At 44.3% G+C, this 23,760-nt stretch overlaps 1 long non-coding RNA gene across 9 annotated transcripts in view; it reads right to left on the reverse strand.

The window, feature by feature from the left end:
* Window positions 1–23,760, reverse strand: part of LOC116234611 (uncharacterized) — a 151,251-nt gene that overhangs the window by 79,682 nt on the left and 47,809 nt on the right. For 8 of the 9 annotated variants that reach the window (XR_016467193.1, XR_016467195.1, XR_016467194.1 and 5 more), the window contains one exon: window positions 21,826–22,054. This is a non-coding gene — a long non-coding RNA (uncharacterized LOC116234611). Of the gene's footprint in view, window positions 1–130; window positions 3,662–21,825; window positions 22,055–23,760 lie in introns of those variants that run through there. The other variant, XR_016467197.1, reaches the window with a different exon arrangement.

The raw sequence follows: 23,760 nt of genomic DNA on the forward strand, positions 1-23,760 counted from the left end.
ATGGATCCTTTTCAATTTGAGCGTCATAAGTGCATGAATGGCCACTTTTGTGTGGAACTGGCTGAAGAAAAACATGTTACATTGATACGGAGGGAAGGCAGGAAAACCAGTAAGGCTAACTGAAGTGTACCTCGAAACAAGCATTTTGTACTCCTCAAACCATATGGGGCATTCAGGTGTACTTGTGTAGCTCAGCTTCTTGTATTGCGATGAGTAGACAATGTTTTGAAATCTGAAAACTCAGAGACAACCATAAGAAACATAAAAAGAGAGCCATAAAAAATTGATAGTTGAGTAAATGAAGGAAAAAATACCGTGTACTGCCCTGACCAACTGTGTTGACCTGAAACAGCATTTCTAGACACCCTATATGATGATAGAAGCTCTTCAAAATCAGACAAGGAAAGATATCTCAGGCACTGGGAATTTAGCAATGGATTATTGTTTGTGCTGATGTTTCAATAATACTTCCAGCCAAGGATGAAGGCTCCAGGGCTAAGGTGTGAACCACTTCATCCATCACGATGGTACAGCAAATTGATGAAAGAAAGAAAGATGAAGAGAAACATCTCAGGTGTTCAGTACCCAGCCGAGGACAAAGCCAGACCAAAGGCCAAGGAGCTACTTTTGTGGTAATTCCATAGGAGGGTTTAATCAACGGCATCTGCAGAAGTGACACGAATAAATGAAATTTATTTAGTCATTGAAAAGACTAAGTCCATGCTGAGATAACATGGCACGGCTGGTTTCGAGCAGACAAGACCTCTGCAGGAACGGGAAGATATTTTGCAGAGCCAGGAGATTTTCTGTTGCTGAGAGGATTTCTTACTACCTGAAATAAAGATTTAGATCAAAGTTTTGAGTTTCTGCTGGAGACCCAAGCTCAGACTTATTGCTTTCCATGTACCAGTCCTCTTATCATGCGAAAGAAAAGGGGGAACAAATGCACCCTAGCACATGGGAAGAAAATCACACTGTCCTCAAATCTGTATCCAAGTCTTTGGCACTGGAAAACTCAGCAGTAAAAGTTCTACTTGCTGAGCAAGCCCAATATCCAGCTATTTCAGGTAGGAGCTGGAAGAGCAGACGCAATTTTTTAAGATGGAATTGAAACCATTTTTGTATAATAATTCAGCACGTCAGCATTCCTGGCAAACAAAGGCCATCAGTGCTGCCTTCATGAGAGGAGAGGGCTCTGTGCACGGCTGCTTCTCACCTCCAGGAAAACAGAATGGAAAGAAAGAGAGTATCTGCTTGTTGCACCAGAAATTGCAGGGGGAAAAAAACCAGTCAAACTCATGGGATTACTGAAAAGTAGCTCTTTTTGGTATAGGCATTAGTTCGGGGCTCATTATGAGGAACTATGAACTCAGTTTGACCACTGTGTTGGCGGGAGTTTCTGCAGGAATGGGGGGAGCTGAAGGGGGAAAAGGATATTAAACACACAGGATTATGACAGTAAACAAGAAAGCTATTTTAATGCTATGCTAGGGTGTTTTTTCAAGCAATTTTAAAATTCATATGAAAAATACATGCACGTAAGGAATTTAGGGTTAGGTTTCTCCTTTCTCCACCCCCCGCCTGCAGCCACTCCGTTCCTCCCGGGCTGCAGCAATGTTGGTAGTAAGTAGTTTATCTTCATAGCTGTTTTGCTGGTTTGTTTGTGTTTAGCTCGAGTTCTGATCCTTTCTGGTTAGCGTCTTTCACTGGTGATTATAGGCAGTGTACTGTGAAAAGGTTAGTTTGGTCAGCGGAGCAGAGGGTTGGAGGGGGGGAGAGGGTTAGGAGAGTTTATCAAATGATCAGAGATGCCTTGTTGGCGCTCATCCTTTGTAAACAATACGAAATGTCAGCGTTGCTGGTTGCTGTCACTGCTGACAGTATAAAGAGCAGAGAGTGTAGCATTCTTTTGGGAAGCGGGTTTACTGGGAGAGGAAACGAGGCTATGGGATGAAGGCACTTGGTGGATATCTGAGTACCTTGGGAAAAGAGAGGAGTTTGGGCTTCTCACTCAGCGACCTAATGAAAACTAGACAAATAGTCTTGCGTTTAATATATAGTTTCCACCAATTCATGCTGCTTTTGTTAGAAACAATTCTAGTCTGTATCGGAAAGAGACAGTTAAATATAAAGAAATCATTCCTCATTGACAAGCAAGTTTCAGATTAAGAAGCCAAAGGAAGTTTATGAAAGGAAAGAGCTGCATTCAGATAGGTAAATTTCCACCGCCCGACCGTGCATTCCTTCCCTTGTGTGACAGAAAGAGAAAAAATCCGATGCCGGAACAAATGCCCAAATGAAAAACTGGGAGATTAAATAGGCCACCAGGGATATGAAGTGTTAGGACACAAACATCTGTAGGTAAAACAGAGAGCTTTATATGTCTGTGAAAAGGGAACCGCAGCAGAAGGAGGACCAGCATGAACCAATTTGGAATCACACAGCTATACTGCAGGCAAAGGCAGTCAAGGAGCAGAACCTCCTAAGAAAACTCATCTTGCAGAAGCAGGGGTGCATTTCCACCATCAACTGGATCAGTAAACCCAATCCAGTGTACTGTGCAGCATTTCTAATGCACGCTTGCTGTTCTTAAAATAATAAAATAAAATGAAAAGAAGTAAAATAAAGGCAGATTTCCTTTGAGAAAACAAATTACGCGTGTTAAATTGTAATAAACAACGTACTGTCAAAACAGCATTACTGAGAATGACCGGCGGTGCTCCACAGTCACTCAACACAGGGTGCTGAATGGATTTGGGGAGTTATCAGTCCATCAGTCACCCTGGGAGATTTATTGCACTCGAGTCAAATAAAACTCACAGAACTGCTTAACTCTTGATCTTCTAGACTCCGTAGAAGGAAAAGGAGAAAGGAATTAGTCTGGGAAAACAGGTAGGCTCTCTGAGGCAGAACTCCAGCTGTCACATCTGTGTGTGCTCCCACTATAAACCCATCTGTCCACAGAGATGGCACTGCCACATAGTAAATACACACAGACCCCAAGCAGATAGGCATTTAGAGACCCAGATGGGACAATATTCTGATTTAGTGATTCTGAAATCCAGACCTGGTGCCAAAACCAGAGGCACCTTGCTCTAAAATCACAGCCCTTTCAGGTGCCCTGGAGCATCAGTGCTGTTGTGTTTCACGTGTTCCACTGTAAAAACACACTTCACATTTTTTCCCTGAAAATGGTGTTTGAGTACCTGTGAGGCACTCTGGGACCGAGCCCCAAAGAATCCGATGGCCTGGAATTTTCCCCTCTGTTCAGCAATGTTGCATTAAATCACAGCGGCCTATGAGATTGCAGGCATGGACAAGGCCTCAACGCTTCTGCTTCACACAACTGCAGTCAGCAAGAATGCCATGCACTTCCCTGGGCACAGGGATAAACCCTCACCTCCCGCAGCTCAAACCTGCTCTCCTTCCTGTGGAATTCCACAGCCAGTGAAATCAACAGGAGTTTCACTTAGAAAGCTTAACAACTCGTTTTAGATTCTTTATTCCTCAAAGACAATCTCAAATCAAGGCATCATCAGTGACCTCGCACCGTGCGGGGGTGAGGAGAACTCCTAAAATATCCCTTTTCCCTTTGACTTTCTTGTTCCTTTTTTAACTGCAGAGGAACAAAAGGGACTCTCGCTGTTTGGATCGCTTTTATGAAGAACAGTAAATTTACAGACCCGGTCTTAAGAAACAATTGTTCCTGAACCGCTTTCTAAAGCTAACGAATAGTAAAAATAAAATAAAATAAAAGAGATTTGCCTGTCATGGGAGTTGGCCAATAAAATGCAACAGTGTTTATTACAACATTTAAGGTCTGTGATTAAGAACACCAAAAGGCCCAAACTAGAAAGGGTTTGAGCCTGTAATTTCCCTACAGTCCTGGCCTGTACTTCCTTATGAGCCAGCTCAGCAGGGCTTTTCTTCCATGTCCATCATCAGCTTGTAATTATTGCCATTCTCAAAGCTATGCCAGATGGGCTCTTTAGAAGCCGGCATGCAGCTTGTTTATGAGAGAGTGAGCTGTAATATTACTCTACACAGAGATCTATCTGGTCCTAGTCAAAGAGCCATGGCGTTCCCCCTCCCATCCCTCCCCACTCTCCCTGCCCCTCGGTTTCAGCCCAGGGACAGCACAGGCAGTTCCGTAACCCAGACCTGGGAGGCTGATCCCCATCCCTCACTTCGTTTGTTCCTCAAAAAAGATGTACCAGATTGGCACGGATCAGGCTCAAGGCATTTTCCCTGCTTTCTCCCATTCCTTTGCTCCTCTCCAAACGTTTGTTCCTTCCCCTGAGCAGGCAGTGAATGCAGGGCTGGGATCTGCCATGGCTGGGCCTAGCGGACAGGATAAACATTTGTGGGGAGGTTGAGGTTAAGCAGTTGTGCGCGGCATCGCAGAGCAAACAACCCGGAGTTCATCTTGTTGTGGGCTGCCAGCACCGGGTATCTCAGAAGGCCAAGACAGTGCTTCTATCAGTAGTTAATGAGGCAGGACTTGCAACAGATAGCCACTTTTAACTTACAAAAGCTTTTAGATGTCTCTGTTTACTTTGATCCATTTCAGTTCATTTGAGCCTTTTCTCTTTTCCTTTTTTTAAACCTTCCCCCCCTCCCCACAGCCACCCCAGATAAACTGCCTTCCCCCTCTCCCCCCCAACCCTTCACTCCAACAATAGTATCATTTACCAACTTTTATACTTAACAAGTTTGAAGATCTTTAGTCAAGTTCTGCTACAATGGCATAAAGAAAATACATGGCTCTTGAGAGCACTGTCGTAAAGAGAGAGGGAGGGGAACCTGGCTGCAGAAACGTAATTAAAAAATCCGACTGCCGAAAGATAAATGAAAGGAAGGGGGGCGGGGGCTGGGAATAACAGGAAAGGCTGCATTTTCAGGAGAGATTTAAAGTTATTTGTTCCTGATTGGGGGAACTGGTCATTCTTTTATCCCTTGTTATTTTATCCATGTGATGCCAAAAGAACTTTCTTTGTTAAAATGTTCTCAGAACGGATAAAACTAATTTGCTGGAATGTGAAATAATCCAGAAAGTAAGAGGACTGTGCCTAATGTTCACAGACTGAGAATGGCAAATTAACCTGCTACGGCTTCCAGTCCCTGGGGCACAGAACTGGAATTTAAAGCTTCCGAAGAGAGCCCTGGTGCTAATGGATTTGCATGAAACTTGGCATGTTAATGGAGATTGTCTCTTGTAATGAGCTTTTAATTAGGTCTGCTTGGTGCTTGACCTTCTTGTAATATGGGGCCATTCCTCAGATGACAGCATTTTCTAACCCACAGGTGTGGATGCACAGAGCTTGTAAACACGCAGGACTTAGCCAGCATTCTCCAACTCTTCCTGCTCATCAGCTCGTATTCCTTCCCTCCTGCGAACATCCCTTCTTGATTATTGTTTTGCAAGAGATTTCACATCAACTGTTTTAGTTTTCTTGGCAATTTGAACACAACATTCCCAGGCAAATGGAAAACAAAACCGAACCAGCAACAGGAGCCTAATGGAAGTACACGCAGGCAGCCCCAGCATGGCACGGGGGTGGGAAACAGGTTCTAAGAGTTCTGATACCCCATAAATGTGGGTAAAAGCCTTGCTTTGCCAGTTCCAGATGCATGTACATCAGCCCAACTGCTGATGGCTGTACCTCCCTTAAAATCCTGAACAGCTCTGAACACAACCTGTGCACGCAGAATCATAGAATCGTTTGAGTTGGAAGGGACCTTTGAAGGCCATCAGGTTCAACTTCTCTGCAATGAACAGGGGCACCTACAGCTCCAGCATTTCCATGTTCCTCCAGAAACAGTCTGAAATCATCATTTCTGCCTTTCATTCTTAGGAGGTGCCCTTAAGTTGCCGCCAACGCGATAATTGGGAGCTGGGTGAATAACTTCTCACAAAACCACTTTCTCACAGTGGATACCATCTGCAACCCTGCTTTCCCAAATGCTCCAGCTACTCTCACAGGCCTTAAAAAAAAAAAAAAAATCTATGAGAAGAAAGAAGCTGGGTGTGAACTATCCAAACATGTCCTTAAAGAACAATGGATATCAATAATTAAATTTCAGTCCTTCTTTTGAAGCAGCCTCTGCCTATTCTGCCTTTTAGGAATAGAATGAGCAGCCAGACTCAGAGGATACAAGTTCATAGATTCATAGAGCTTGAGGCCAGAAGAAACTATTAGATCATCTTCTGTGATTTCCTATATATCACAGGTCATTAACTTTCACTGGGTTACCCCTGTGCTGAACTCAATGATTTCTATTTGACCAGTGTTGCTTGTAGCTGACTGAAACACACCTTTTACAAAAGCAGCAAAACATGGATCTATCAGCTCTCTAGCTACAGTCCTCAGGTTGTTTTCATAATTAAGTACTCCTTTCATTAAAAAGCCTCATTTGCAGTTCAAATACTTTGGTATTTGGCTTCCAGTTAGCAGGTCTCCGTATATGCTTCTCTAATTGATCAAAAAATACTACTTCGTTAATTATTTTATACCTTGACAGGTCTTTCCCAGTAAGGTATAAATTAAGCAAGGACTTCAGAGCTACCCCCCCTGCAAGGAAAGTGAAAAGTCTCTGAGAAACAAGATCTACCCAACTCCATAATCAACAAAGGTTACTAGAGTCACTTTAGATACTTACATTGGTGACATCTATCTTTGGGCTTGTCAGGAAAACAAATGAAATGGGCAATTTAGGAAACAAATCGTCTGAGCTGTTTTAGGCTGCCATTATGGGAAGAAACTGATACATCTTAATTCTCTTCACTCATTATTTGGGAAGCTAGATAAGTAGCTCAGGTGTGGAAAACTTGCTGTTAGTGTCTGCATGTGGCCTCTCTGTAAGTATTAACATCTGAGCAAAAAAATACATCTCTTCATACAGAAGCTAATTCATATTGATCTGAAATTGAACAATAACAGCTTTCCTCTTTAATCCTTATGCACAAAGGTAGAAAAACCCAGACTACCTTCCTAACTACCCTAGTTCCATCCAAAATAACTCTCAAAATCTTATTATTGCCAAGGTTTGAAGTTTATCTTCCCTTTCTAGAGGAAAGGCTGTAGATGAAAAACCTGAAAACGAATGCTTTAATTTAAGCAATATTCAGACAACAACTCTTGGCAAATGCTGAGGATGAAGGTGGAGAACAAGTATAAGACAAGTTTGTCTTTGTGCGATGAGTCACGAGACAATCAGCTGTCAAGACCTACAACTCATTCTGTTCTTCTTACAGATGTTTTTACAATTAAGAAAAGTGACTTGAGTGTCAAGTGGGAAAAAGAGTATTCTCCCAAGGATCATCCATTAACCCTGTCAGCAATACCCCAAGCCTCCACATCAGGGCAGGTCCCTTAACTGTTGACAAGACAATAAAGAATGACTATTTACCATATGGTAATTATAGTTCAAGATGTGTTGTCCACATGGATTCTGCTTTCGCATCTCCTGTATCTATGCAGGCAGTTGAGGTCTATTGGATAGCAGTGCCTATGGAAACATTTACAGCTGGATTTGAATTTCTTGTCTCCTCACATAAGCTACCACAACCACAATTTCTCGGTGAATGCCCCAGGGCTGTGAAAAGGTCAAAGAGAAAAACCCATCCTAGAATCCTAGTGTGATATCCTTACAAAGAACTTGAGGTACTTTCTGTAAAGCAAATGAATGAGCAGATGAAAGAAAATACCTTGCCACCAACCCTGTAATGAGGTATGAGGGAGGAGTGTTGAAAAGACGTGGAAAGTTGTTGAGCTATTCAAAAGCCAGAGGGGGGTGGTAAATCTTCTAAATCTTGTGTTTTCTTTCTTTCCAGATCTGAACTGCCTCCTCACCACCAAGGTTAGATCTTGTTCTACTAAAATAAAGGACTGTGTGTGAATCTGAATGTCCCGTGAATGTTTGATTTGTGAAGTACATACACATGAGAACAAATAAGAGCGAGTACCCATATCCTTTTCCTAGTAATGGTACTAAGGAGGCATCCAGGAAAGAGGAAGAACAGGGCAACCATTTGCCTCAATACTCTTCCAGCTTCCAACTCTGCCTGGCCTAGTGGATTTCATAGTTCTGTTTAGAAAACAAATCTCTGTTCCAAGTATTTGTGCAGTTTTCCTGGAAACCTATTTTTACATCCGTCTACACATCCCTTGACACAGAGCTGCAGAGGTGAACTACCTGTTTCTTTTGTCTGGTTTGAACAGAACTCCCACTAGTTGAGTTAGCTCCCACTGCCCTCTAGCTCTCATGCTGATATATGAAGGACTGATCCCTACCAACATCACTCTCCACATCAATCTTCAGGTTTTCCACACTAAGGAGAACCAAGCACATCCCAGCCCTGTTATCCTTCTCTGATTTTTTTTTTCCAAACAAGCGTCCAAAGTTGTACAACACACTGGAGTAATGGGCAAAAGGTGGATTTATACGATGGTATAAGGAGTCTTATCAATCTTATTTCCCTGACTAAATCCTCAGCACATTTACTCACTACTTGTTCTCCCCTGTCCTCACATGAATATGTTTAGCAGCACTGGCACCAGCTCAGTATTCTACCACTGAACTTCCCTCACTGTGAGAGCTGACCATTTGTTTCCAACCTCTGCATTGTTTCAAGCTGGCTATTTATCCGTGCAAACAACTATCCCATGGTTGCTAAATTTCCTTTGGTGGGAGATTTGCTGTAAATTCTTGTGGAAATCCCAAACATTATATCCACTGGATCACTGATATTCACTTGTTCACTGATCCCTCCAGAGAACTCCGAGACATTTGTAAGATAGGACTTTTCTTCACAGGAGTCATGTTAGCTCTTCTCAAGTATGTCATATTTCATGCAGGTATCAATTATTTCTTACTGATTGACCTATGAGAGTGTTTGTATTCCAGTTCTGTAGTTTTCTTGATCCTGGCGAGAGCCTTTCTGAAGGGCCAGTGTTAGATTTCCTTATGTTGGAAAAGACAGGTAGAGCTGGAAGCTACAAGGCTCGTGCAAGTGGTGGAAGGAGCAGTTGTTAACAGACTGCCTTCTCTTTACAGCCCAGATGGTCAGAGCTCAGCCAAACTGCTCTGTTAGGCACCGGAGGTCTTAACTGTTGTACTGTAACTAATTTACAAGCACCGCATTCAAAACTGTAAACCCACTGCTCTACCAAGTGGGTACTGCCAGTTCACACCCCAAAATGCATATATTTATATAAAATCTAGGTACTTACGTATTTAGATTTTGTAAAAGTAGCCAATGAAGACGTTGGTCAAGAAAATGCAAGTAAACCAACAAACAAGTAAGACAAATATAGAACCCAGGGACAAACAGATCGGCTTGGGACACTGTGACATTTGACTCTCCTACTCATTCTCCTCCACTTTCATCTCACTTCTGCCTATCCCAAATCCTTCCCACCAGCTACATCTCCCCACCCTGCCTACTTTTCCATACCTCCACCCCTTTCATCCCCAAACCTCAACTATCTTATTCATTACTTTAGTCCTCCCCAAGCAGTTCATCTCCTCAGGGCTCTCTCCTCTCCCTTGGGCTCTCTACATTATAATGGCTGATCTTTAACGCTTCTTTAATTCCTTATCATTCACGTGTGTTAATGGAAGACTATTACCACTATTTTACACATGAGAGGCGAAGTGGCTTACCAAGACTCACAAAGAAAGTCTGTAACAGAGCAGAAAGTCGAACCACATATCCCTAGTCCAAAGGAAAAGATCTTAAAGCAGACCAGCCCTCCTTTCTCAGCAGTGATCCCCCCGTGGGTATGGTAGTGGCATACGGCAGAGAGAAATTAATTAATCTCCATTCAAATACTTCACCTCTGCAACACCTCGGTCTGTGTTCATTTTGAACCCTTGTTTGGAAAAAATTATATCAACTCGACAGTTGGACTTGATGATCTTAGCGGTCATTTCCAACCTTAATGATTCTGTGATTCTGTGAATAATGGAGAGGCTGCAGTGGCATCTTGAGACAAACCAAGATCAGCATCCTGCAGCTGAGCAAAACAAAGGCATCCACACGAAATACTCTTGCCAGCAGAGCAGGGCAGTGATTTTGGATGAAGTGACTCCAGCAGTGGGTAGCTCAGCAGCTCTGGCAGCACCAGCCTGTTTGTGCTACTAATGACAGCTGCACGGAAGAACTGGGAAAGTTTTTCACTTTGCATGTTTCCTACTCTAAAAGTTGCCCTTTTCAGGAGCACAGCCCAACTGGAATGGCCTGAGGTCTTGTCTCACCCCTCCCTGAAAACAGGAAGGCAGCTGGTATACTCCACATTATGTACCAATGGCTTGTAAAAATTAATGCTATCCAGCTGCCCGTGAATGGGACGACTTTCTAGAGCTACAGTCACACTCTGGGAGGGCTGCGTTTGCCCAGGGCCTATGCAATGATAGGAAGATGGGCCCAGTTTCAGGACTCTGCTCCTGCTCATGGGTCCCATGCCTTGGGACCACTTGTCATGCAAGCATTCCCAGACAGATCAGGGAACAGCGTCAGGCTTTCTTAGATTACTCACATGAACCAAACAAGCGGGATTTGGCCTGGATACAGGAATCATTCAGTTACCCACTGCAAAAATACAGTGAATAATTGAAGATGAAAGGCAGCTATAAACAAGCAGCAGACCGGAATATTATGCTATTCTACAACACTGGGATTGAGCAGCACATGGAAAAGGAAATTCCTATCCATATGAAATGGCAGGAGAAAGTTTGATAAACAGGACATCATTATCAAATTATGAGCCAGATAAAGTGTCATCTGCCACACAGGTGAGAGCAAATGTTGTCACCTGTAGAAGTCAGGGGCACCTCTGAAGATGGAGGTGGGGCTTCAGGCCAGGGAAGAAGGGAAAGAGAAAAGAGCTGTGAATAATCTGGTTTGCTTCTCCTGCTGCTAGGGAAACAGGAGAGGACAGCAAGACAGCTGCTGCTTTCTCCTGCTGCTGCTGCTGCTAAAACTACTTTCTCCTCTCAGTCCAGTTTCTCCACCATAGCAGCAGTGAGATTGCTAGTCCAGAGAATGTCATTCAGCAGAGCCAACGCCAGCTTGCCAGCTCCAAGGCAACAGCTTTATCCAGAGCTAGAAGCTGCTCTGATCCAATTCAGTGTTCACAGAATCACAAATCACAGAATTGCCAGGGTTGGAAGGGACCTCAAGGATCATGCATCTCCAACCCCGCTGCCACAGGCAGGGCCACCAACCTTCCCGCCTAATGCTCCACCAGGCTGCCCAGGGCCCCATCCAACCTGGCCTTGAACACCTCCAGGGATGGACGGGGCATCCACAGCCTCTCTGGGCAGCTGTTCCAGCACCTCACCGCTCTCACAGCAAACAACTTCTCCCTGACATCCAACCTCAATCTGCTCTCCCTCAACTTCAAACCATTTCCCCTTGTCCTGCTGTTATCTACCCTTTCCAAGAGTTGACTCCCCTCCTGTCTGTAGGCTCCCTTTAGGTACTGAAATGCTGCAATGATTCACCCCGCAGCCTTCTTTTCTCCAGGCTGAACAAGCCCAGCTCCTTCAGCCTGTCCTCTGTGTGTTCAGACAAGATTCTTGGGTATGCTGAGGAAGATGTCCTTCTCTTGGTTTTTAACCCCACCAACAGAGACCAGAGCCAGCAACAGATGTGGAAGAATTGACTCCTCTCTATCTGTGTTGAACACATTGGATGACTGAGCTATAGATGTCCCTTTCATCACCGCAAGGGAGCTGGACAAGATGGCCTTTAAGGGTCCCTTCCAACACAAACCATTCTATGATTCTACGATTCTGTGTCTTACCCCATTTCTAACAGCCAGGCCTCCAGCTATCACCATGGCTGTAGATTTTAAAGCCTGCCTGGCAGCAGAGAAATACTCCTGACATTCTGTGATAACATCCCTGTGCTACAGACCAGCTGATCCAAAAGGAAGAGAGAAATGGTGGTATCGTTTACCACGAATGACGTAGACAGAAGGGTGAGGCTGAGCTTTGGCTCCAAGTCCTGAGTGCAGTCATTCCTGCACCACCCCAAGGAGCTGACGAGAATAAAGTATGACCCTTTCCCTGCTCACCACTTGTTGCAGAGTCAGCAGAAGCTTATGGCAGTCCTGTGGACTAAACACTTTGCTTTTCCCTCCTTCCAGCTCATCTCCAGTTGCTGGGAGACTGTGGCAGAGATGAGGATCTTCACGGCTTTCTGCATCATTTGCTTGTGCACCACCATGTTGGATATTAGGAAAAACTTGTCCAAAAGAGCAGTGCTGCAGTGGCACAGCTGCAGTGGGGAGGTCACCATCCCAGGAGGTGTTCAGCAACAGTGGAGATGTGGCCCTGAGGAATGTGGGCAGTGGGCATGGTGGGGTGGGCTGGGGCTGGACTTGGGGATCCTCCAGTTTCCAAGGGCAGCCCAATAGAATTTATAAGTGCTACAAATATTCGTCTTTAAAAATACTGTCCTTTTGTTCTGGAGAAATTACTTTTACATCAAGGACTGCTGCTAACAGCCCAGAGAGAGAGAGGACCTGGCTACCTCTCTTCCTTCTGCACGCAAGACTATAGGTGACAGTCATGGCAGCAACAAAGAAATAAGTTTTGTGTTCAATGATTCTGTGGCAAGGTAAGAAGTCTTTTCTAGAAAATATTTTGCACTTGAAAGAATATCTACAAAACTTGGGAAAGAGAAGCTTTGGACACAGAAAGAACAATTTTTTTACTTATCATATACGTCATCCCAGATGAATTTACCAAATCAGAATATCCAGTACCGTCAGTGACGATCTTTTCTGTTCATTCATAGAATCACAGAATCACAGAATGGTTTGGATTGAAAGGGCCCTCAAAGATCATCGAGTTCCAACCCACTGCTGCAGGCAGGTCTGCCAACCACTCCTTCAGGCTACAGACCAGGCTGCCCAGAGCCTCATCCAACCTGGCCTTGAGCACCTCCAAGGATGGGGCACCCACAGCCTCTCTGTGGGCAGAAGGTTGTCAAAGACTTCTAAGACTTTCCATGACTTTCAGTCTAGAACCAGTGATTCCAATCTACAAATAACACCAAACTGACCGCAGTACTTCAAGAGACCCAAGAGCCAAATTGGAAAATCTTCCTTAGCCACACAAATACCACTGAAATTTAGCTAAGGGAAGAGAGATGTTCACAGATTTTCTACATCAACACAACCAGGCAACAAAGAGCCGCTAATGTGGCAGTTCTTTTCTCTTTTCAATATCTGTCCTTTATATATATATGTGTGTGTGTGTATTTGAAGAATCCTACAGTTCACTGCATTTTCAAGCTGGCTTAAAGACTAACCAGAGCTGGGCAGGGGCTCTCTAGGTTCTTCAATGCAAGCACAAGCTGCCATGAGCAAGCTGAGCAAGAGCACATTGCCAGAGCTGGTAAAGCAGATTTCTCAGTACCCAAGACATCTACATTTTCTCCTTCAAAACATCACAGCTTCAAACCTCAGAACTCAAACACCATACACTGCACTTCCCACTCTTCTCTATACTCTCTTTTTTTTTTTTAACTGAATGGCCATAAACTTCACCAACAGATTCCATACGGGTTATGTTACACCACCACCTGACTCCAAATCAATTACAGCCCAAAAGGGATAGAGTTGCAGAGAGTCTGTAAAGCCCAGTCCTGGTGTTTCCATGAGGGACAGAGAAACTACAGTGCTAAGAACGGAGCCTGGAGATCCATCTGAAAGAACTGAGTGATTTCACAATGAAAGCATGGGACTGGGAGGCAGGAGACCTCGGTTTGCGTGCCAGCTCTGCTGCTGACTGCCTGTGTGAGATGGAGCTCTTGATTTCATGTCTCAGCATATGGCTCCTTGCACACCAGAGTCCCCAGGGCCTCCCTGTGCTATCATAACACTGATGGCTCATGATAAAGATGCAGAACGCTTTCTGGGAGACCAAGGCACTGCGAGGGTCTGGGATTGTGTTTCAACACAACACCAGATATTTCTACTGCAGTTCCAAGAAACACGAGCATGCTGATCAGCAAGAACTACCGGAACAGACCGTGCTCTTCTCTGACAGTCGTCATTAGGAGAAAAATCACAGCAACAGGAGGATGGAGGGGACTTAATTCACGAAGGTCTGTTTCCTGCTGTTACAAGCAACCATGTCATATAATCCTTTTCATAAGTCATGCACATTTGTTTGTCAGGTGTACTTTACTGAGCCGAACTTAAGGTGTAACCTAAGAAAGCAAAGTAGCCAAACAAAAGAGCAACACTTTCCCTACAGGCAATGACTGTGAAGCATACAGAGATAAGGGATTAGGCAAGCTGGGGCTGCCGCAGATCTCATGAATGAAGCCCTCCACCATCTACATGGGACAGCGAGCTGTGCTCCGCGCCAGCTGTGAACAACCTGCTGAATGAAGGCTGCTGCCTGACAGCTCAGGTCTGAGACCTTTGGGGCTCTCTTGTTTTCTGCTGATCTCAGCAGAAACGGGAGCATTCCTAATGAAATTGAGTTTGACTCCTTCTCATTGAAGCCCTCTTCAGCTGCTTTAGTTTAAGGCTGAACACACCAAGGCTGGAAAAATCCATGACTTGCAGCAAAAGAGCCTCAGTTTGTCTCACTGAACTGAGAAATCCAGCAGTTGCAGACACTGCTGTAAGTAAGAAATGGATACAGAAAGTGCCTTGCAAAACGTGCTGCGTATCTGCATGTCCCAGTGGGGCACAGCCTGACTGCTTGGCTCACCGAGCTCAGCTTATCCTTAAAGCAAAGATAATGAAAGAAACAAGTGAATACTCCTAGATAACCCAGTGGAAGATGCTGTTGCTAAGCACCTGTTTGATAAGGTAAACAAGGAAACACGGCACATCAATCGCACAAAAGCCAGTTTTCTCTCTGGCATAACTCTACTGAATCAAGCAGATCACACAAGGAATGAACTCAGTTCAAAACACCTCTGCCTCCAGCTGCTCAGGGTTTGCCCTTCCCAGTTTTAGCACTGTTTCTCCAAAAGCATTGCGAGGTAGAGCAGGGAGTTCACCGCAAAGTCATCCCTTGTAGATGGGGAGCTACGGGTGGGGGAAGGGGGGTTTGCTTCCCCTCTATCCTAACCTGCCCCCAACTCCCCTGCTGCAGGATGCGATAGAGCCTTTCAGTGCATTCATACCATTGTGAGTGCAGAAAGAAAAAAAAGCCTTCACTCGCCAGCTTTTGATCCAAGCTAGCAAACAAACATCTCGGAAGAGTTCCTTTTCCCTCAGCAGTGAAAATCGTGGTAAAGCACCATCTTGATAGTTCCCAAAGAGATTCGTTTACAAAGCTCGGTATAGGGGAGGCGTGCTTGGTCTCCCGAGATGTATCTCATCCTCTGACAATTCACTGTATCTAGCTATATGTGTATAATTATCTGCTCTGATACCTGAGCTTCTATGCGACAGCCCTGCCCCAAGTAACCCAAACTATCCCCAAGGCATGGCACGCACAGAACGGTCAGGGCCGAGGGGGGGTGGCGGGCTGCCCCTGTTTGCCACTGGAAATCGGCATTTTAGGGCCTTGTACTAATTTCCTTGCTCGTGTGAGGAAACTTTTTGTGCATTTATATAAAATAGGAGGCCAGAGGTGCACACCCCCATCTTACTTCCTAATATATTATGTCCTCCCCTGCCGAGTCCTGGGACTTAGTCTGGATTTGGTAACTGAAGTAATATAAATGTTAGCTAAGAAGCATTCCAGCAATATGGTTCCAATTTAGGCTTGTTTTGAAGTCTAAAGGACCAATATGTCTCAGAGATTCTCCACTGGACGCTCAGCCCCGATGCCATTTGCACAGGAGAGCACGCTGCTCTCACAGAACCCTTCTGTGATGCCACAGAGCTCAGTTCATCCCGGGCAGGATGCAGTGCAGAGCTCCAGGCCCTCACCGACGGCTCTCTGCCTCTCCTGTCTGGGGTTTTGCTTGGGAAGGGGCACTGTGTTTGCCAGGAGAAATGATGGCACAGGGGCACTGCGCACTGCCACTGCTGTCACACTCCTTATCCTGTGTTTCAGGGGCGAAGCTGCCACCTCTAAGGGAGCCATTCTCTGCGAGCTGTTTGCACTTTCCTTCACTAACACGCTGCTTGCAACGCTGCCTTTATTTGTGTAGACGTGCATTCTCCAGGTTTGCTGCCCCTTTTCCTCCCTCACACCCCTACGGAGCCCCTGCCTGAATCCAAGTAATGAGCTAACCCATGGAACTCATTGCCCTTTATCTTGCTGGGGAACGTGCACCTTTTGAACTGCCATCTGCAGATTGTGTTGATGCACTGACTTGTTAACTGTGCCATACTGTGAAGGAAATGGCATGATTTAGATCAAGTGCTCTGGACGGCTGTTCATAAGAAACACTTGAGCCAAGCTGTTACTGCTCAGGATGTGCCCTGGGGAGAGGGGTTTCGTTTCGGGTCATGCTCTTGCCTTGTATGAGGGCAGGCGCAAAGTACTGAAATCACAGTCCTTCCCTGAAGCTGAGGGGAGGGGGGAGGAGAAACATTATGAAACCATAGAAGCGAAGCTGCCAAATTAACTTCTCACCCTTTCAATCACACTCCAGAGGATAAAAGCCTAACATTTCTGCCTCAGAAACAGGCTCAGTTTACACCAAACAAGTTATTTCTCTAATTTATCAGACTTGCCAGCTATCATTCTAATTATTGGAAACTTCGGGCTTTTTATGAAGTCAGACGGACAGCGTATTTGCATGGTCACAACGTACCACTGGATAAATAGGTCTTGAAGAAATAAGGGGTTTTTAGAAAGGAATCTGCAGGTTTGGTTACAGCTGGGGGGTAAAGACGCTACCACTGAAAAAAAAGCAGTTCTGGATTTAATTTTCTTTCAAAAAACGCCACTTCCGACACAGCGTAACAGAAAGTCAATGAGAGAGGAGGAGGCTGTGATGGAGGGCTCATCAAAGGCCTCCCATTGGCTTCCACTGGCATTGGGTCAGGCCTTCATTCTTTCTCCTCGCTCACATAGCAGAGCAGCACAGAACCCAACACCCAGCGGCCGCCTGGGCTGGAGGAGCAGTCAGAGCCATCAGACAGGCTGCTCACCTCCCCTCTGCAGCACAAACACTGATTTGTCCATTATATGTAAATGGATGATTAGAGTCATTCTCTAAGACAAATTTACTTTTCTGCACGCTCTAAATCTGTTTAGTCACTTTAAAGGTGTCAATTATTGGAGCACGCTAAGACTATGAATTTCTTAGTAATAGCTTTAATAACGTTTTGAAATGAAAAGCAGATACCTTGAAGTTGGCTCACTTTGAAAAGACATATGAGTAGATCTGGTTTTAATTTATGTCCTATTCTACATCTGGAATCCCTTATAATTAAAACTAAAAGCTGGACTACTACTTCCACCTGTCAAATGATGAAAAGATGAATGCACTAATAGCTTACTAAATAGCCCAACATGATAGAGTTTACTTTCCCGTTCCATACAGTAAAAAGGGATTTTGGACAGGAGGCTAAAGGTCTTTGGTCATTACTAATAGCACGCTTTCAGTATTAACCTACATACCCCACTATCACCACCACCAGTGCCTTTTAGCACAGAGATCTCCAAGCTGCAGTTTGCATTTTGCTTAGATGTGTGCACTGAGCTCTGCTGCTGCAGCGCTTCCAGCCTTCCCAACCCACACACTGTCTGCCACGTAGCTTTTCTCTCCTATCACTATTTTCAACCACTCCACACTTTGCTTCATAGAGTTACAAAATGATTTCGAGTTGGAAGGGGCCCTTCAAGGCCCTCTGGTCCCACACCCTGCAGTGCACAGGGACACGCACAGCTCCAGCAGTGCTCACAGCCCATCCCCTGATCTCGGCTGTGTGCAGGGAGGGGACATCCATCACCTCTGTGGGCAACCTATGCTGTGCCTCACCATCCTTACTGTAAAAAAATTCATCCTTATATCCAATCTAAATCTCTCCTTTTGTTCATTCTGATTGCCAGCCAAACTGTCCACTCAAATTTCTGAAGCACTCGTATCCCAAATGACAGCTTTCCCATTGATGTGGGCAGTCCATGGCATGTGATAACTCAAACCCTGCTTTTGCACCTTCCCATGCCATTCCTTATGATCCACCCTCTCCTGTTCCTGTCGATTCACCTCTCACATCTTACTACACTGCCTGACTCGGAGGATTTCAGTCCAAAAACAGGCCCTCAAAAGGTCAGTAGAGCTTTGGAATACAGGCCCAGTATAAAAATACAATTGTTGGATTAACAGGTTACAATGCAATACAATAATGACCTCCTACAGAAATATTTTTTTTCATGGCTGTGTTTATCATCCCTGTGTCTTTACACACACACAGCCATAGATGAACCCTTTACAAGAATATGGGAGATTCCAGCTCTCCAGTGTGAGCCTACGGCCTCTTTTGGTCCTTTAGAGGCAAAATCTTGCCCGTTTTTCTTCCAAGCTGTTGGAAAAACAACAACAGAACAAAAAAATACCATGTGCAACAGAGGGAGGAATTCATTTGCAATGCTACACATTCGTAGAATCATAGAATGATATAGAATGGCCTGGGTTGCAAAGGCCCACGGTGCTCATCCAGCTCCAACCCCCTGCTGTGTGCAGGTCGCCAACCAGCAGCCCAGGCTGCCCAGAGCCACATCCAGCCTGGCAGGGATGCCTGCAGGGATGGGGCATCCACAGCCTCCTTGGGCAACCTGTGCCAGTGCCTCACCACCCTCTGGCTGAAAAACTTCCTCCTCATATCCAACCTAAACCTCCCCTGTCTCACTTTAAAACCATTCTCCCTCGTACACAGTATTCAAGCAGAAGTTTTAGGTCAGATGGAGAGTTACAAAGAAAGCTGTCCCAAATATTACAAATGCACAGCACTCGACTTCTTACGTCAAAGCAAAGAGTAATGTTTCAACTGCTCCAGCAAGGAGGAAATGATGCAGGTATTAAACATTATTACGAGAACAGAGGCACATTAATTACTGTTTATCCACCAGGACCGTGAATGGAGCTTTTTGTTGTGAAGGATTTTCATGGGGAAAGTTAATATACTTCGTCCAGACCATGAGATGGTACAAATCAGTGTAGTTCCATCTAAATCAATGGATCAGTGTTGATTTACAGCAGCTGAGGATCAACCCCCTCTTTCTCAGTCTGCTGAGGATTGTATAACATATACAGCCTAGAAACACCAATGACAAATTTGAAACCGTGTAAGGATATGCTGAACCAAAAGCCTGATTCAAACCCAAACTGGCTACTCTCCTTTTAAATCATGGAGAGCTGCTGTCTTAAACGGTGCTGTCAAACGAGCATTGTGAGACATGCAGCACAGCGCAGCGCTGCACCTCCACACACTGCATTCCATGCAAACTCAAACCCGCCCAGCGCCGATTCATAAATGATGTGTTGGTTTAATCTATTTTTCACAGGGGGTGTTGCAGAGAAGGAAAATTAGAAACAGGTAGAAGGGACTATTATTACTGTCTCATAGTGTGCTCTCGTACATGAGGATCGGATTAAGATAACATCTGGTCTGTATTTCTTGAACTATTTCCCTTTTATCACAAGAAAATCGGCAACCCATCTCACAACTGCTCCTAATTTAGATCTAAATATCACTGATGAAACATTGTACAACATGCTGTTATCTATTAAAATGATTTCCCTGAAGGAACAGTGAATACTTTTATACTTTCCAGCGAAGCCAACCATATTCCCCCCTTAGCATTAACTAGTTGCCTTATAATCAAATACTCAAATGGTAAAAGCAAAATCACTTTGGAAAAACAAGTGAGTCCCTACTAAGTCTTCAGCTGGTGCAAATTCTGTGTATCCACTGCTTTAAGTGAAATGATGTCCATTGACACCACCTTCTGTCGGATAAAGGCTCTTCGTTCAGCAGAGGGCTGTTAGAGTTAGGGCAGGATGGCCGGGTTGTGGTTGGACTCGATGATCTTTAAGGTCTTTTCCAACCTGAGCAATTCTATGATTCTATGATACGGTACAAACCTGCAATGTGCTGCGTATCTCCTGCGCTCACTGCTTTGAAGAGGAACTGCTTAAGATTCAAGCTAGGCTGGGGTGCGTAATTTATCAAGAGGAGCAGAGGACAGCGAAGAGCCCTGTGGTTTCTTTGGGAAGCAGAGCACGGCAAACTGTCCTCCCTCCCGTTTGGTTCAAACAGAAGAATTGTCAGTGGAATGCAGTAATCTTTTTTTCAGCACTTTGCAGAGTTCAAGTCCCCAGAAAGGAGCCTATTGAGTTCAGCAAATAAAAACTTCTGTTTTCTTCACGAGTCTATAATTCATTTTCATGGACAGTAAATCAGAAAAAGGAGAAAAAAAAAAAACAAAAAACTTTTGCAATCTCAAACTGTTTTGCATACCTTCACTGCACATCAGTTTTACCCATTTGCATTGTATCCTCACCACCTAAAAAGGGGGATTAGATAAGCATACACTCTCTGTATTAACTGGTTTAATTTAAAAGCAATTTCTACCATCTGGAATTACTGTTTACTGTTGTTTGGAGGAGGAAGAAAAAAAGAGAGAGAATCTGAAACCGTAGAAGAGATCATCACAGAATAATCAGTTTGAAGGAGGGAGAAGCATACAAGGAATGTAATGGATTGTCCACCAGCCGACTTGTGCATTTTGGAGGGAACTCTGAGAATAAAACCTCCCTAGCAGTTATCACCGGTCATACTGGAGCCATTCATTTTTCACCTGCTTGTGGTTGTTGTCTGGCAACCAGTCAAGGTTGCTATTAGCAGAATTAAGCTCCAGAAGAAAAGATCACCCTCTAGGAGGTAAGATAAAGACCGGGCAGCGTGGCGTGTTATCAGTATCACAATGAGGACCAGGTCAGTTGGGTTTCATTTCAAACAGGTAATCTCTGCTGAAATAATAGAGTAATTGTTGCTTTGAAACCTTTATGTGCTGCAGCACACTACAGCTCATCTGATACAGATTCTGGATTTGACGAAGAATCCAACAACCCCAAAATATACACATGGAGAAAGACAAAAGGACCGCACCAATGGAAAATGCCTTTATCCTGTAATTCCGGGTCAATGTAGTGAAATACAAAATGCTGTTCAGGGCAGTTTTATACCTTGATTTATGCCTCTCCTCCTTCTCAGGTTCCTACCTGCCTACCACGTTTTGGTCTATAAGCATGCAGTAACATCATACAAAATATTTCAAGCATAATAACATATGTAGTTATAGTGCATCTCAAAGCCTGAACACAAGCAATGAATCAAAGAATTCCAGGCAATTCCTTGAAATACAACTGTTCCTAAGTTTTATTCAAAGGCCTGAAAGATGTCAGTGGCTCAGGCTGCAAGAGGAGGACGCATGCTGCAGCTGATGCTGATGGGCAGCACTTCACGTTTTTCTGGCAAACTGCCTAAATGTCTGTCTTGAAAAGTAATTGTGGAGCAGTCTTTTCTCTTTGTAAGGCACCTTTCCTCAGTCTCTTCTACTAGAAATGTGCATTAACTGTTTGGAGATTAATCTACTGTTTGAGTTGTGGATGCTCCACAACACAGGCTGCACGGGGCTCTGGGCAGCCCCACCTGGTAGGGAGCAGCCAACCCATGGAAGGGGTGCAACTGGATGGTATTCAAGGTCCTCTCCAACTTCAGCTGCTTTGTGATTCTGTGATACTACAGTATTGTTTGCAGAAAGTGCTAACTAGAGAAATACTTCAACTTCTAAGTCGGAAAATACAAAAGATGAGCTGGCAAACACCACCAAAGTACAAAGAAATTAAGGGAAGGAGTTGTCTCATCTACGGCCTCTTACCTTAAGGCACTCTTGGTATTCCAAAACTTGGAGGCATTTAAAGAAAGCTTCACTCTGGTGTGGACATTGTCAGTTGTGCACAGCCTCTCAAAGCCATGACACAAGGCAAGGCCTGGTAGAAGCAGGTCAAGGCTGTCATATCTTCTACTGGAGCCAAGTTCTGATGCCAGTTAGGCAGGGTTCTTCTACACGGTGATGGTCCTCTGACTTCCTCAGCCCTCAAAACAATCTGCAGATGATATACATGAAAAAAGGGTCAACATAGCATCAATTATAAATAAAACTATTATAAAATCATGATGAGATGCAATCAGTTACAAAACTCAAGTCTCACAAAGCATCCATCCTCCTGATGTAATGGAATACAAGTCTTAAAAAGCTTTACCTGTTTTAGTGATTATAGATTAGTTTGGCAAAAAGCAGTGGAGTTGACAAAGTAAATAAGAAAAATCTTCACAAAATGTCTGTTTTAAACAAGATTTCATAAAAAGTGATTCAGCACTCAGCCTGTGGCTCAAATATGGGCAAGCAGCAGCTGCATGTGGGAAATCAAAGGGGCAAAGAATGTAGGCTGAGAGCCCCAAGGAGCATAGCACAGGGATACATCTTACTGTGGTCTGAGCCATTCAAGGACATTATCAGAGTGCAGAAGAAGACAGTACTGATGCGGATAAAGATTGCAGATGGCACAAGGCTCTATGGAGCAATGGACAGCAATATAAATATGCCAATTCTTCAGGCTTCTCTCATTTGTCTAGTTATACATTTTGTAAAACAATCAAAGGCAAGGTCATCCATCTACCCATCCCTTCAGAATGCATGATGCAGACAGATCATCACTTTCAAACTGCTTTTAATATTGAATCATAAGCATTTTACAATGGTGAGTGCTACAGAAAGCACACTGAATGATTGACAGGTGCAATGCAGACACTCAGTAGATGTCAGCAGCAGTGACAGACATGGAATACGTTGTCAGATTTGCCCCTCTATGCCTTTTACTCACGTTCTTTGTACCATCTATCTGCACTAAATTAGGGCTGTCAGAACTGCAAAGCCAAAGGGCTCAGAACTCAGTACTTCTACATTACTCCCACTGTCAAATGCAATCTCAGCTATAGAGAAATTGGTCTTTAAGAAAATTATTTTCTACTCCTCAGACAGCAAGAAAACAAGAATGAGAGGCTGGCTTGGCATTTAGAGCTGTTTGCTTCCTGGTTGGGATATATTAGCTCTGATTTTGCCTCCTTTGCAAAGGCCAATCACTTCAGTTAGCCCAAACCTGTCCCAGTGGAAGTATTCACACTGTCTGCACCACCAAAGGACAGCACTGTCTGGTTCTAAATCCAGGGAGGAGAAAGGCACCAGCCTCAAAGGAAGCTCAGCATCCCCATCTTTTTATGTTGATAGCTGAAACAATTATTTGCTTGTGCCTTGTATTTTGCTAAACTACCCCAATTATTCTTTTTGCTTCTGCGATGCCTTGGAGGCAGTGAAATTGCTGCATAGGTCAAAGAAATATGGAAAGCTCCTCATTCATAACTAAACTTAAATTCTGAAACGATGACTCCAGTGAGCCCACTGGGGAGCATGAGGGCTTGCCTACAGAAAGATCATGGCAGATTTGAGCATATGAGCTGAGGGGCTGATCCTGCTAACACCTCATACCGGGCACAGAGCCAGGTGCACAGAGATATTCAAACTAAATCCTAATTAAGTGTCTGAATTCCCAGTGAAATCCATGGGCAGTTGGATGCCAAAATATCAACATGGATATTGATCCAGCTGCTTATCAGTCTGAGCAGCATCCTGCTGATTCCTAGAGCAGGTGATGGCATTTGCTGTTTTATTCCAATATATCTTCTTTTTGCTTTAAACGTGAGAAAAGCGAGCTCTGAGGATGACTGCATTGTCATTAAGAGTGCACGTGCTAGA

The sequence above is a fragment of the Phasianus colchicus genome, chromosome 5 (assembly GCF_987193195.1).
Source record: "Phasianus colchicus chromosome 5, bPhaCol1.hap1.1, whole genome shotgun sequence".
NCBI lineage: Eukaryota > Metazoa > Chordata > Aves > Galliformes > Phasianidae > Phasianus > Phasianus colchicus.